The 14,435-nt window shown below is 47.9% G+C and overlaps 10 non-coding genes across 10 annotated transcripts; all 10 read right to left on the bottom strand.

Moving 5' to 3' along the window:
* Nucleotide 1: 1 nt before the first annotated feature.
* Nucleotides 2-192, bottom strand: LOC142699219 (U2 spliceosomal RNA). The gene has a single exon (XR_012866094.1). It is a non-coding gene; the product is annotated as a U2 spliceosomal RNA (small nuclear RNA).
* Nucleotides 193-1,488: 1,296 nt separating this feature from the next.
* LOC142699220 (U2 spliceosomal RNA) lies at nt 1,489-1,679 on the bottom strand. The gene has a single exon (XR_012866095.1). It is a non-coding gene; the product is annotated as a U2 spliceosomal RNA (small nuclear RNA).
* Nucleotides 1,680-2,975: 1,296 nt separating this feature from the next.
* Nucleotides 2,976-3,166, bottom strand: LOC142699222 (U2 spliceosomal RNA). Its single transcript, XR_012866096.1, has one exon. It is a non-coding gene; the product is annotated as a U2 spliceosomal RNA (small nuclear RNA).
* A 1,292-nt stretch (nt 3,167-4,458) lies between these two features.
* On the bottom strand, nt 4,459-4,649 carry LOC142699223 (U2 spliceosomal RNA). The gene has a single exon (XR_012866097.1). It is a non-coding gene; the product is annotated as a U2 spliceosomal RNA (small nuclear RNA).
* Nucleotides 4,650-5,941: 1,292 nt separating this feature from the next.
* On the bottom strand, nt 5,942-6,132 carry LOC142699224 (U2 spliceosomal RNA). Its single transcript, XR_012866098.1, has one exon. It is a non-coding gene; the product is annotated as a U2 spliceosomal RNA (small nuclear RNA).
* Nucleotides 6,133-7,432: 1,300 nt separating this feature from the next.
* Nucleotides 7,433-7,623, bottom strand: LOC142699225 (U2 spliceosomal RNA). The gene has a single exon (XR_012866099.1). It is a non-coding gene; the product is annotated as a U2 spliceosomal RNA (small nuclear RNA).
* Nucleotides 7,624-8,911: 1,288 nt separating this feature from the next.
* Nucleotides 8,912-9,102, bottom strand: LOC142699226 (U2 spliceosomal RNA). Its single transcript, XR_012866100.1, has one exon. It is a non-coding gene; the product is annotated as a U2 spliceosomal RNA (small nuclear RNA).
* Nucleotides 9,103-10,377: 1,275 nt separating this feature from the next.
* On the bottom strand, nt 10,378-10,567 carry LOC142699404 (U2 spliceosomal RNA). Its single transcript, XR_012866260.1, has one exon. It is a non-coding gene; the product is annotated as a U2 spliceosomal RNA (small nuclear RNA).
* Nucleotides 10,568-11,852: 1,285 nt separating this feature from the next.
* On the bottom strand, nt 11,853-12,041 carry LOC142699405 (U2 spliceosomal RNA). The gene has a single exon (XR_012866261.1). It is a non-coding gene; the product is annotated as a U2 spliceosomal RNA (small nuclear RNA).
* Nucleotides 12,042-13,343: 1,302 nt separating this feature from the next.
* Nucleotides 13,344-13,534, bottom strand: LOC142699227 (U2 spliceosomal RNA). Its single transcript, XR_012866101.1, has one exon. It is a non-coding gene; the product is annotated as a U2 spliceosomal RNA (small nuclear RNA).
* Nucleotides 13,535-14,435: the final 901 nt, after the last annotated feature.

The raw sequence follows: 14,435 nt of genomic DNA on the forward strand, positions 1-14,435 counted from the left end.
TAAAGGGTGCACCGGTCCTGGAAATACTGCAATACCAGGTCAATGCGTGGAGTGGACAGAGCAAGCTCTATTTCCATCTCCCTGTTCTAAAAATCCATTTAATATATGGTCCCCAGATAGGGGACGTATCAGATATTAAACTGATAAGAACAGATACTACACTTGATCTTAGCCAAAAGGCCGAGAAGCGATAACCCGAACGGGCCGCGCGTTGCCCGAGCCTGCCCGATACTGCTGTTCAGCCCTTGCAGCGATTCAGCCTACTTCTAGGCAATTCCATGGGGCCCTGCAGGCTCACACACTCACAGCTACACGGGAGGTGAATAAAGGCCGGAGAGGAAGCCAGACAGGATTTGCTTCTTTTGCTTGCACCACAATGCAGTGCTGAAAGAGGAGGAATCTACATAAAAACGCCTTCCTGGCAACGCCCAAATGCCCTGCTGCCATGCAGATAAACACTGGCAGCGGCAGCAAGTGCATGCCCACAGCCACCCCTTGTTCCTTCACACCTTGTATCAGCTGTAATCCAGTCCAGTCCAGTGCTGCCTGCTGAGCAGCACTGACCAACACTGCCTGGGCCCAGGCTTTTATCTCTGAGGCCCCATTATGATGTCAGAAAGCTGGCTCTGGAATCCTGAGGGCTCCACTATGACACGTGCAAAGTTCCGTCTGAACTTTATATAAGACGGTGAGGCTCAGTCAGTCACTCAGTGTTGCCTGAGAGGGCAACACTGCAACAGCCGGCCGCCAGGCTGTCTTTTTTTTGCACAGCTAGTTGCCTCCAGGAGGCCACAAGAGGGAGACAAGGGACTGCAAAATGGAAAATAGGCATCCACCAACTTTACAGACAACTTCTCCTTGCTCCTACAACCTCCATCCTTGCACAGTTTGTTATTCTTCTAGGTAACATAGTAACAAATCCAAATTGCTGCTCTCTTTGTAGGCAAGCAAGGCTTTGTTGCAACTGCAATTCTTACTTCTTCTTGAAATGTAGGGACGACAGTACATTCCATCACATACATCTAGTGTACACAGGTAGGTCCATTGTGGCGGGCAGGCGAGCGGGCGGGCTGCTTTATTGGCTGTTTGCTGTTCCCCTACTCCACTCCACTATTTGACTGTTGTGCTGCATCAATCAATCAATCAATCAATCAATCAATCAATCAATCAATCAATCAATCAATCAATCAGTGGCTGGCTCAGGTGCAGCTCTTTAACTTACCTAAAAGGGAGGGCGGAGAGAAGACAAGGAAGGTGAATGAGGTGTTCCAATGTGAAATGCCGGAAACACAGAAACACAGACGACACACAACAAGAGGTGGCAATCTATTCATTAATTGCATTTAATCAATGAGCTCATTATCACTCATGCATTGTCCAACAGGTGTTGAAATAATGGGATTAAAAGGGGAGATCCCTTCAGAAAGACAGAAACAATAGCAAAGACAAAAAACACTTTTGGAATCTGCTTTTAGTCAACACATAAGGAAAGGGTGCACCGGTCCTGGAAATACTGCAATACCAGGTCAATGCGTGGAGTGGACAGAGCAAGCTCTATTTCCATCTCCCTGTTCTAAAAATCCATTTAATATATGGTCCCCAGATAGGGGACGTATCAGATATTAAACTGATAAGAACAGATACTACACTTGATCTTAGCCAAAAGGCCGAGAAGCGATAACCCGAACGGGCCGCGCGTTGCCCGAGCCTGCCCGATACTGCTGTTCAGCCCTTGCAGCGATTCAGCCTACTTCTAGGCAATTCCATGGGGCCCTGCAGGCTCACACACTCACAGCTACACGGGAGGTGAATAAAGGCCGGAGAGGAAGCCAGACAGGATTTGCTTCTTTTGCTTGCACCACAATGCAGTGCTGAAAGAGGAGGAATCTACATAAAAACGCCTTCCTGGCAACGCCCAAATGCCCTGCTGCCATGCAGATAAACACTGGCAGCGGCAGCAAGTGCATGCCCACAGCCACCCCTTGTTCCTTCACACCTTGTATCAGCTGTAATCCAGTCCAGTCCAGTGCTGCCTGCTGAGCAGCACTGACCAACACTGCCTGGGCCCAGGCTTTTATCTCTGAGGCCCCATTATGATGTCAGAAAGCTGGCTCTGGAATCCTGAGGGCTCCACTATGACACGTGCAAAGTTCCGTCTGAACTTTATATAAGACGGTGAGGCTCAGTCAGTCACTCAGTGTTGCCTGAGAGGGCAACACTGCAACAGCCGGCCGCCAGGCTGTCTTTTTTTTGCACAGCTAGTTGCCTCCAGGAGGCCACAAGAGGGAGACAAGGGACTGCAAAATGGAAAATAGGCATCCACCAACTTTACAGACAACTTCTCCTTGCTCCTACAACCTCCATCCTTGCACAGTTTGTTATTCTTCTAGGTAACATAGTAACAATTCCAAATTGCTGCTCTCTTTGTAGGCAAGCAAGGCTTTGTTGCAACTGCAATTCTTACTTCTTCTTGAAATGTAGGGACGACAGTACATTCCATCACATCCATCTAGTGTACACAGGTAGGTCCATTGTGGCGGGCAGGCGAGCGGGCGGGCTGCTTTATTGGCTGTTTGCTGTTCCCCTACTCCACTCCACTATTTGACTGTTGTGCTGCATCAATCAATCAATCAATCAATCAATCAATCAATCAATCAATCAATCAATCAATCAATCAGTGGCTGGCTCAGGTGCAGCTCTTTAACTTACCTAAAAGGGAGGGCGGAGAGAAGACAAGGAAGGTGAATGAGGTGTTCCAATGTGAAATGCCGGAAACACAGAAACACAGACGACACACAACAAGAGGTGGCAATCTATTCATTAATTGCATTTAATCAATGAGCTCATTATCACTCATGCATTGTCCAACAGGTGTTGAAATAATGGGATTAAAAGGGGAGATCCCTTCAGAAAGACAGAAACAATAGCAAAGACAAAAAACACTTTTGGAATCTGCTTTTAGTCAACACATAAGGAAAGGGTGCACCGGTCCTGGAAATACTGCAATACCAGGTCAATGCGTGGAGTGGACAGAGCAAGCTCTATTTCCATCTCCCTGTTCTAAAAATCCATTTAATATATGGTCCCCAGATAGGGGACGTATCAGATATTAAACTGATAAGAACAGATACTACACTTGATCTTAGCCAAAAGGCCGAGAAGCGATAACCCGAACGGGCCGCGCGTTGCCCGAGCCTGCCCGATACTGCTGTTCAGCCCTTGCAGCGATTCAGCCTACTTCTAGGCAATTCCATGGGGCCCTGCAGGCTCACACACTCACAGCTACACGGGAGGTGAATAAAGGCCGGAGAGGAAGCCAGACAGGATTTGCTTCTTTTGCTTGCACCACAATGCAGTGCTGAAAGAGGAGGAATCTACATAAAAACGCCTTCCTGGCAACGCCCAAATGCCCTGCTGCCATGCAGATAAACACTGGCAGCGGCAGCAAGTGCATGCCCACAGCCACCCCTTGTTCCTTCACACCTTGTATCAGCTGTAATCCAGTCCAGTCCAGTGCTGCATGCTGAGCAGCACTGACCAACACTGCCTTGGCCCAGGCTTTTATCTCTGAGGCCCCATTATGATGTCAGAAAGCTGGCTCTGGAATCCTGAGGGCTCCACTATGACACGTGCAAAGTTCCGTCTGAACTTTATATAAGACGGTGAGGCTCAGTCAGTCACTCAGTGTTGCCTGAGAGGGCAACACTGCAACAGCCGGCCGCCAGGCTGTCTTTTTTTTGCACAGCTAGTTGCCTCCAGGACGCCACAAGAGGGAGACAAGGGACTGCAAAATGGAAAATAGGCATCCACCAACTTTACAGACAACTTCTCCTTGCTCCTACAACCTCCATCCTTGCACAGTTTGTTATTCTTCTAGGTAACATAGTAACAAATCCAAATTGCTGCTCTCTTTGTAGGCAAGCAAGGCTTTGTTGCAACTGCAATTCTTACTTCTTCTTGAAATGTAGGGACGACAGTACATTCCATCACATCCATCTAGTGTACACAGGTAGGTCCATTGTGGCGGGCAGGCGAGCGGGCGGGCTGCTTTATTGGCTGTTTGCTGTTCCCCTACTCCACTCCACTATTTGACTGTTGTGCTGCATCAATCAATCAATCAATCAATCAATCAATCAATCAATCAATCAATCAATCAATCAGTGGCTGGCTCAGGTGCAGCTCTTTAACTTACCTAAAAGGGAGGGCGGAGAGAAGACAAGGAAGGTGAATGAGGTGTTCCAATGTGAAATGCCGGAAACACAGAAACACAGACGACACACAACAAGAGGTGGCAATCTATTCATTAATTGCATTTAATCAATGAGCTCATTATCACTCATGCATTGTCCAACAGGTGTTGAAATAATGGGATTAAAAGGGGAGATCCCTTCAGAAAGACAGAAACAATAGCAAAGACAAAAAACACTTTTGGAATCTGCTTTTAGTCAACACATAAGGAAAGGGTGCACCGGTCCTGGAAATACTGCAATACCAGGTCAATGCGTGGAGTGGACAGAGCAAGCTCTATTTCCATCTCCCTGTTCTAAAAATCCATTTAATATATGGTCCCCAGATAGGGGACGTATCAGATATTAAACTGATAAGAACAGATACTACACTTGATCTTAGCCAAAAGGCCGAGAAGCGATAACCCGAACGGGCCGCGCGTTGCCCGAGCCTGTCCGATACTGCTGTTCAGCCCTTGCAGCGATTCAGCCTACTTCTAGGCAATTCCATGGGGCCCTGCAGGCTCACACACTCACAGCTACACGGGAGGTGAATAAAGGCCGGAGAGGAAGCCAGACAGGATTTGCTTCTTTTGCTTGCACCACAATGCAGTGCTGAAAGAGGAGGAATCTACATAAAAACGCCTTCCTGGCAACGCCCAAATGCCCTGCTGCCATGCAGATAAACACTGGCAGCGGCAGCAAGTGCATGCCCACAGCCACCCCTTGTTCCTTCACACCTTGTATCAGCTGTAATCCAGTCCAGTCCAGTGCTGCCTGCTGAGCAGCACTGACCAACACTGCCTGGGCCCAGGCTTTTATCTCTGAGGCCCCATTATGATGTCAGAAAGCTGGCTCTGGAATCCTGAGGGCTCCACTATGACACGTGCAAAGTTCCGTCTGAACTTTATATAAGACGGTGAGGCTCAGTCAGTCACTCAGTGTTGCCTGAGAGGGCAACACTGCAACAGCCGGCCGCCAGGCTGTCTTTTTTTTGCACAGCTAGTTGCCTCCAGGAGGCCACAAGAGGGAGACAAGGGACTGCAAAATGGAAAATAGGCATCCACCAACTTTACAGACAACTTCTCCTTGCTCCTACAACCTCCATCCTTGCACAGTTTGTTATTCTTCTAGGTAACATAGTAACAAATCCAAATTGCTGCTCTCTTTGTAGGCAAGCAAGGCTTTGTTGCAACTGCAATTCTTACTTCTTCTTGAAATGTAGGGACGACAGTACATTCCATCACATCCATCTAGTGTACACAGGTAGGTCCATTGTGGCGGGCAGGCGAGCGGGCGGGCTGCTTTATTGGCTGTTTGCTGTTCCCCTACTCCACTCCACTATTTGACTGTTGTGCTGCATCAATCAATCAATCAATCAATCAATCAATCAATCAATCAATCAATCAATCAATCAGTGGCTGGCTCAGGTGCAGCTCTTTAACTTACCTAAAAGGGAGGGCGGAGAGAAGACAAGGAAGGTGAATGAGGTGTTCCAATGTGAAATGCCGGAAACACAGAAACACAGACGACACACAACAAGAGGTGGCAATCTATTCATTAATTGCATTTAATCAATGAGCTCATTATCACTCATGCATTGTCCAACAGGTGTTGAAATAATGGGATTAAAAGGGGAGATCCCTTCAGAAAGACAGAAACAATAGCAAAGACAAAAAACACTTTTGGAATCTGCTTTTAGTCAACACATAAGGAAAGGGTGCACCGGTCCTGGAAATACTGCAATACCAGGTCAATGCGTGGAGTGGACAGAGCAAGCTCTATTTCCATCTCCCTGTTCTAAAAATCCATTTAATATATGGTCCCCAGATAGGGGACGTATCAGATATTAAACTGATAAGAACAGATACTACACTTGATCTTAGCCAAAAGGCCGAGAAGCGATAACCCGAACGGGCCGCGCGTTGCCCGAGCCTGCCCGATACTGCTGTTCAGCCCTTGCAGCGATTCAGCCTACTTCTAGGCAATTCCATGGGGCCCTGCAGGCTCACACACTCACAGCTACACGGGAGGTGAATAAAGGCCGGAGAGGAAGCCAGACAGGATTTGCTTCTTTTGCTTGCACCACAATGCAGTGCTGAAAGAGGAGGAATCTACATAAAAACGCCTTCCTGGCAACGCCCAAATGCCCTGCTGCCATGCAGATAAACACTGGCAGCGGCAGCAAGTGCATGCCCACAGCCACCCCTTGTTCCTTCACACCTTGTATCAGCTGTAATCCAGTCCAGTCCAGTGCTGCCTGCTGAGCAGCACTGACCAACACTGCCTGGGCCCAGGCTTTTATCTCTGAGGCCCCATTATGATGTCAGAAAGCTGGCTCTGGAATCCTGAGGGCTCCACTATGACACGTGCAAAGTTCCGTCTGAACTTTATATAAGACGGTGAGGCTCAGTCAGTCACTCAGTGTTGCCTGAGAGGGCAACACTGCAACAGCCGGCCGCCAGGCTGTCTTTTTTTTGCACAGCTAGTTGCCTCCAGGAGGCCACAAGAGGGAGACAAGGGACTGCAAAATGGAAAATAGGCATCCACCAACTTTACAGACAACTTCTCCTTGCTCCTACAACCTCCATCCTTGCACAGTTTGTTATTCTTCTAGGTAACATAGTAACAAATCCAAATTGCTGCTCTCTTTGTAGGCAAGCAAGGCTTTGTTGCAACTGCAATTCTTACTTCTTCTTGAAATGTAGGGACGACAGTACATTCCATCACATCCATCTAGTGTACACAGGTAGGTCCATTGTGGCGGGCAGGCGAGCGGGCGGGCTGCTTTATTGGCTGTTTGCTGTTCCCCTACTCCACTCCACTATTTGACTGTTGTGCTGCATCAATCAATCAATCAATCAATCAATCAATCAATCAATCAATCAATCAATCAATCAATCAATCAGTGGCTGGCTCAGGTGCAGCTCTTTAACTTACCTAAAAGGGAGGGCGGAGAGAAGACAAGGAAGGTGAATGAGGTGTTCCAATGTGAAATGCCGGAAACACAGAAACACAGACGACATACAACAAGAGGTGGCAATCTATTCATTAATTGCATTTAATCAATGAGCTCATTATCACTCATGCATTGTCCAACAGGTGTTGAAATAATGGGATTAAAAGGGGAGATCCCTTCAGAAAGACAGAAACAATAGCAAAGACAAAAAACACTTTTGGAATCTGCTTTTAGTCAACACATAAGGAAAGGGTGCACCGGTCCTGGAAATACTGCAATACCAGGTCAATGCGTGGAGTGGACAGAGCAAGCTCTATTTCCATCTCCCTGTTCTAAAAATCCATTTAATATATGGTCCCCAGATAGGGGACGTATCAGATATTAAACTGATAAGAACAGATACTACACTTGATCTTAGCCAAAAGGCCGAGAAGCGATAACCCGAACGGGCCGCGCGTTGCCCGAGCCTGTCCGATACTGCTGTTCAGCCCTTGCAGCGATTCAGCCTACTTCTAGGCAATTCCATGGGGCCCTGCAGGCTCACACACTCACAGCTACACGGGAGGTGAATAAAGGCCGGAGAGGAAGCCAGACAGGATTTGCTTCTTTTGCTTGCACCACAATGCAGTGCTGAAAGAGGAGGAATCTACATAAAAACGCCTTCCTGGCAACGCCCAAATGCCCTGCTGCCATGCAGATAAACACTGGCAGCGGCAGCAAGTGCATGCCCACAGCCACCCTTTGTTCCTTCACACCTTGTATCAGCTGTAATCCAGTCCAGTCCAGTGCTGCCTGCTGAGCAGCACTGACCAACACTGCCTGGGCCCAGGCTTTTATCTCTGAGGCCCCATTATGATGTCAGAAAGCTGGCTCTGGAATCCTGAGGGCTCCACTATGACACGTGCAAAGTTCCGTCTGAACTTTATATAAGACGGTGAGGCTCAGTCAGTCACTCAGTGTTGCCTGAGAGGGCAACACTGCAACAGCCGGCCGCCAGGCTGTCTTTTTTTTGCACAGCTAGTTGCCTCCAGGAGGCCACAAGAGGGAGACAAGGGACTGCAAAATGGAAAATAGGCATCCACCAACTTTACAGACAACTTCTCCTTGCTCCTACAACCTCCATCCTTGCACAGTTTGTTATTCTTCTAGGTAACATAGTAACAAATCCAAATTGCTGCTCTCTTTGTAGGCAAGCAAGGCTTTGTTGCAACTGCAATTCTTACTTCTTCTTGAAATGTAGGGACGACAGTACATTCCATCACATCCATCTAGTGTACACAGGTAGGTCCATTGTGGCGGGCAGGCGAGCGGGCGGGCTGCTTTATTGGCTGTTTGCTGTTCCCCTACTCCACTCCACTATTTGACTGTTGTGCTGCATCAATCAATCAATCAATCAATCAATCAATCAATCAATCAATCAATCAATCAGTGGCTGGCTCAGGTGCAGCTCTTTAACTTACCTAAAAGGGAGGGCGGAGAGAAGACAAGGAAGGTGAATGAGGTGTTCCAATGTGAAATGCCGGAAACACAGAAACACAGACGACACACAACAAGAGGTGGCAATCTATTCATTAATTGCATTTAATCAATGAGCTCATTATCACTCATGCATTGTCCAACAGGTGTTGAAATAATGGGATTAAAAGGGGAGATCCCTTCAGAAAGACAGAAACAATAGCAAAGACAAAAAACACTTTTGGAATCTGCTTTTAGTCAACACATAAGGAAAGGGTGCACCGGTCCTGGAAATACTGCAATACCAGGTCAATGCGTGGAGTGGACAGAGCAAGCTCTATTTCCATCTCCCTGTTCTAAAAATCCATTTAATATATGGTCCCCAGATAGGGGACGTATCAGATATTAAACTGATAAGAACAGATACTACACTTGATCTTAGCCAAAAGGCCGAGAAGCGATAACCCAAACGGGCCGCGCGTTGCCCGAGCCTGCCCGATACTGCTGTTCAGCCCTTGCAGCGATTCAGCCTACTTCTAGGCAATTCCATGGGGCCCTGCAGGCTCACACACTCACAGCTACACGGGAGGTGAATACAGGCCGGAGAGGAAGCCAGACAGGATTTGCTTCTTTTGCTTGCACCACAATGCAGTGCTGAAAGAGGAGGAATCTACATAAAAACGCCTTCCTGGCAACGCCCAAATGCCCTGCTGCCATGCAGATAAACACTGGCAGCGGCAGCAAGTGCATGCCCACAGCCACCCCTTGTTCCTTCACACCTTGTATCAGCTGTAATCCAGTCCAGTCCAGTGCTGCCTGCTGAGCAGCACTGACCAACACTGCCTGGGCCCAGGCTTTTATCTCTGAGGCCCCATTATGATGTCAGAAAGCTGGCTCTGGAATCCTGAGGGCTCCACTATGACACGTGCAAAGTTCCGTCTGAACTTTATATAAGACGGTGAGGCTCAGTCAGTCACTCAGTGTTGCCTGAGAGGGCAACACTGCAACAGCCGGCCGCCAGGCTGTCTTTTTTTTGCACAGCTAGTTGCCTCCAGGAGGCCACAAGAGGGAGACAAGGGACTGCAAAATGGAAAATAGGCATCCACCAACTTTACAGACAACTTCTCCTTGCTCCTACAACCTCCATCCTTGCACAGTTTGTTATTCTTCTAGGTAACATAGTAACAAATCCAAATTGCTGCTCTCTTTGTAGGCAAGCAAGGCTTTGTTGCAACTGCAATTCTTACTTCTTCTTGAAATGTAGGGACGACAGTACATTCCATCACATCCATCTAGTGTACACAGGTAGGTCCATTGTGGCGGGCAGGCGAGCGGGCGGGCTGCTTTATTGGCTGTTTGCTGTTCCCCTACTCCACTCCACTATTTGACTGTTGTGCTGCATCAATCAATCAATCAATCAATCAATCAATCAATCAATCAGTGGCTGGCTCAGGTGCAGCTCTTTAACTTACCTAAAAGGGAGGGCGGAGAGAAGACAAGGAAGGTGAATGAGGTGTTCCAATGTGAAATGCCGGAAACACCGGAAACACAGACGACACACAACAAGAGGTGGCAATCTATTCATTAATTGCATTTAATCAATGAGCTCATTATCACTCATGCATTGTCCAACAGGTGTTGAAATAATGGGATTAAAAGGGAGATCCCTTCAGAAAGACAGAAACAATAGCAAAGACAAAAAACACTTTGGAATCTGCTTTTAGTCAACACATAAGGAAAGGGTGCACCGGTCTGGAAATACTGCAATACCAGGTCAATGCGTGGAGTGGACAGAGCAAGCTCTATTTCCATCTCCCTGTTCTAAAAATCCATTTAATATATGGTCCCCAGATAGGGGACGTATCAGATATTAAACTGATAAGAACAGATACTACACTTGATCTTAGCCAAAAGGCCGAGAAGCGATAACCCAAACGGGCCGCGCGTTGCCCGAGCCTGCCCGATACTGCTGTTCAGCCCTTGCAGCGATTCAGCCTACTTCTAGGCAATTCCATGGGGCCCTGCAGGCTCACACACTCACAGCTACACGGGAGGTGAATACAGGCCGGAGAGGAAGCCAGACAGGATTTGCTTCTTTTGCTTGCACCACAATGCAGTGCTGAAAGAGGAGGAATCTACATAAAAACGCCTTCCTGGCAACGCCCAAATGCCCTGCTGCCATGCAGATAAACACTGGCAGCGGCAGCAAGTGCATGCCCACAGCCACCCCTTGTTCCTTCACACCTTGTATCAGCTGTAATCCAGTCCAGTCCGTGCTGCCTCTGAGCAGCACCTGACCAACACTGCCTGGGCCCAGGCTTTTATCTCTGAGGCCCCATTATGATGTCAGAAAGCTGGCTCTGGATCCTGAGGGCTCCACTATGACACGTGCAAAGTTCCGTCTGAACTTTATATAAGACGGTGAGGCTCAGTCAGTCACTCAGTGTTGCCTGAGAGGGCAACACTGCAACAGCCGGCCGCCAGGCTGTCTTTTTTTTGCACAGCTAGTTGCCTCCAGGAGGCCACAAGAGGGAGACAAGGGACTGCAAAATGGAAAATAGGCATCCACCAACTTTACAGACAACTTCTCCTTGCTCCTACAACCTCCATCCTTGCACAGTTTGTTATTCTTCTAGGTAACATAGTAACAAATCCAAATTGCTGCTCTCTTTGTAGGCAAGCAAGGCTTTGTTGCAACTGCAATTCTTACTTCTTCTTGAAATGTAGGGACGACAGTACATTCATCACATCCATCTAGTGTACACAGGTAGGTCCATTGTGGCGGGCAGGCGAGCGGGCGGGCTGCTTTATTGGCTGTTTGCTGTTCCCCTACTCCACTCCACTATTTGACTGTTGTGCTGCATCAATCAATCAATCAATCAATCAATCAATCAATCAATCAATCAATCAATCAGTGGCTGGCTCAGGTGCAGCTCTTTAACTTACCTAAAAGGGAGGGCGGAGAGAAGACAAGGAGAGTGAATGAGGTGTTCCAATGTGAAATGCCGGAAACACAGAAACACAGACGACACACAACAAGAGGTGGCAATCTATTCATTAATTGCATTTAATCAATGAGCTCATTATCACTCATGCATTGTCCAACAGGTGTTGAAATAATGGGATTAAAAGGGGAGATCCCTTCAGAAAGACAGAACAATAGCAAAGACAAAAAACACTTTTGGAATCTGCTTTTTAGTCAACACATAAGGAAAGGGTGCACCGGTCCTGGAAATACTGCAATACCAGGTCACTGCGTGGAGTGGACAGAGCAAGCTCTATTTCCATCTCCCTGTTCAAAAAATCCATTTAATAATGGTCCCCAGATAGGGACGTATCAGATATTAAACTGATAAGAACAGATACTACACTTGATCTTAGCCAAAAGGCCGAGAAGCGATAACCCGAACGGGCCGCGCGTTGCCCGAGCCTGCCCGATACTGCTGTTCAGCCCTTGCAGCGATTCAGCCTACTTCTAGGCAATTCCATGGGGCCCTGCAGGCTCACACACTCACAGCTACACGGGAGGTGAATAAAGGCCGGAGAGGAAGCCAGACAGGATTGCTTCTTTTGCTTGCACCACAATGCAGTGCTGAAAGAGGAGGAATCTACATAAAACGCCTTCCTGGCAACGCCCAAAATGCCCTGCTGCCATGCAGATAAACACTGGCAGCGGCAGCAAGTGCATGCCCACAGCCACCCCTTGTTCCTTCACACCTTGTATCAGCTGTAATCCAGTCCAAGTCCAGTGCTGCCTGCTGAGCAGCACTGACCAACCACTGCCTGGGCCCAGGCTTTTATCTCTGAGGCCCCATTATGATTCAGAAAGCTGGCTCTGGAATCCTGAGGGCTCCACTATGACACGTGCAAAGTTCCGTCTTGAACTTTATATAAGACGGTGAGGCTCAGTCAGTCACTCAGTGTTGCCTGAGAGGGCAACACTGCAACAGCCGGCCGCCAGGCTGTCTTTTTTTGCACAGCTAGTTGCCTCCAGGAGGCCACAAGAGGGAGACAAGGGACTGCAAAATGGAAAATAGGCATCCACCAACTTTACAGACAACTTCTCCTTGCTCCTACAACCTCCATCCTTGCACAGTTTGTTATTCTTCTAGGTAACATAGTAACAAATCCAAATTCAAATTGCTGCTCTCTTTGTAGGCAAGCAAGGCTTTGTTGCAACTGCAATTCTTACTTCTTCTTGAAATGTAGGGACGACAGTACATTCCATCACATCCATCTAGTGTACACAGGTAGGTCCATTGTGGCGGGCAGGCGAGCGGGCGGGCTGCTTTATTGGCTGTTTGCTGTTCCCCTACTCCACTCCACTATTTGACTGTTGTGCTGCATCAATCAATCAATCAATCAATCAATCAATCAATCAATCAATCAATCAATCAGTGGCTGGCTCAGGTGCAGCTCTTTAACTTACCTAAAAGGGAGGGCGGAGAGAAGACAAGGAAGGTGAATGAGGTGTTCCAATGTGAAATGCCGGAAACACAGAAACACAGACGACACACAACAAGAGGTGGCAATCTATTCATTAATTGCATTTAATCAATGAGCTCATTATCACTCATGCATTGTCCAACAGGTGTTGAAATAATGGGATTAAAAGGGGAGATCGGGAGATCCCTTCAGAAAGACAGAAACAATAGCAAAGACAAAAAACACTTTTGGAATCTGCTTTTAGTCAACACATAAGGAAAGGGTGCACCGGTCCTGGAAATACTGCAATACCAGGTCAATGCGTGGAGTGGACAGAGCAAGCTCTATTTCCATCTCCCTGTTCTAAAAATCCATTTAATATATGGTCCCCAGATAGGGGACGTATCAGATATTAAACTGATAAGAACAGATACTACACTTGATCTTAGCCAAAAGGCCGAGAAGCGATAACCCGAACGGGCCGCGCGTTGCCCGAGCCTGCCCGATACTGCTGTTCAGCCCTTGCAGCGATTCAGCCTACTTCTAGGCAATTCCATGGGGCCCTGCAGGCTCACACACTCACAGCTACACGGGAGGTGAATAAAGGCCGGAGAGGAAGCCAGACAGGATTTGCTTCTTTTGCTTGCACCACAATGCAGTGCTGAAAGAGGAGGAATCTACATAAAAACGCCTTCCTGGCAACGCCCAAATGCCCTGCTGCCATGCAGATAAACACTGGCAGCGGCAGCAAGTGCATGCCCACAGCCACCCCTTGTTCCTTCACACCTTGTATCAGCTGTAATCCAGTCCAGTCCAGTGCTGCCTGCTGAGCAGCACTGACCAACACTGCCTGGGCCCAGGCTTTTATCTCTGAGGCCCCATTATGATGTCAGAAAGCTGGCTCTGGAATCCTGAGGGCTCCACTATGACACGTGCAAAGTTCCGTCTGAACTTTATATAAGACGGTGAGGCTCAGTCAGTCACTCAGTGTTGCCTGAGAGGGCAACACTGCAACAGCCGGCCGCCAGGCTGTCTTTTTTTTGCACAGCTAGTTGCCTCCAGGAGGCCACAAGAGGGAGACAAGGGACTGCAAAATGGAAAATAGGCATCCACCAACTTTACAGACAACTTCTCCTTGCTCCTACAACCTCCATCCTTGCACAGTTTGTTATTCTTCTAGGTAACATAGTAACAAATCCAAATTGCTGCTCTCTTTGTAGGCAAGCAAGGCTTTGTTGCAACTGCAATTCTTACTTCTTCTTGAAATGTAGGGACGACAGTACATTCCATCACATCCATCTAGTGTACACAGGTAGGTCCATTGTGGCGGGCAGGCGAGCGGGCGGGCTGCTTTATTGGCTGTTTGCTGT

The sequence above is a fragment of the Rhinoderma darwinii genome, unplaced genomic scaffold (assembly GCF_050947455.1).
Source record: "Rhinoderma darwinii isolate aRhiDar2 unplaced genomic scaffold, aRhiDar2.hap1 Scaffold_1522, whole genome shotgun sequence".
In the NCBI taxonomy this organism is placed as follows: Eukaryota; Metazoa; Chordata; class Amphibia; order Anura; family Rhinodermatidae; genus Rhinoderma; species Rhinoderma darwinii.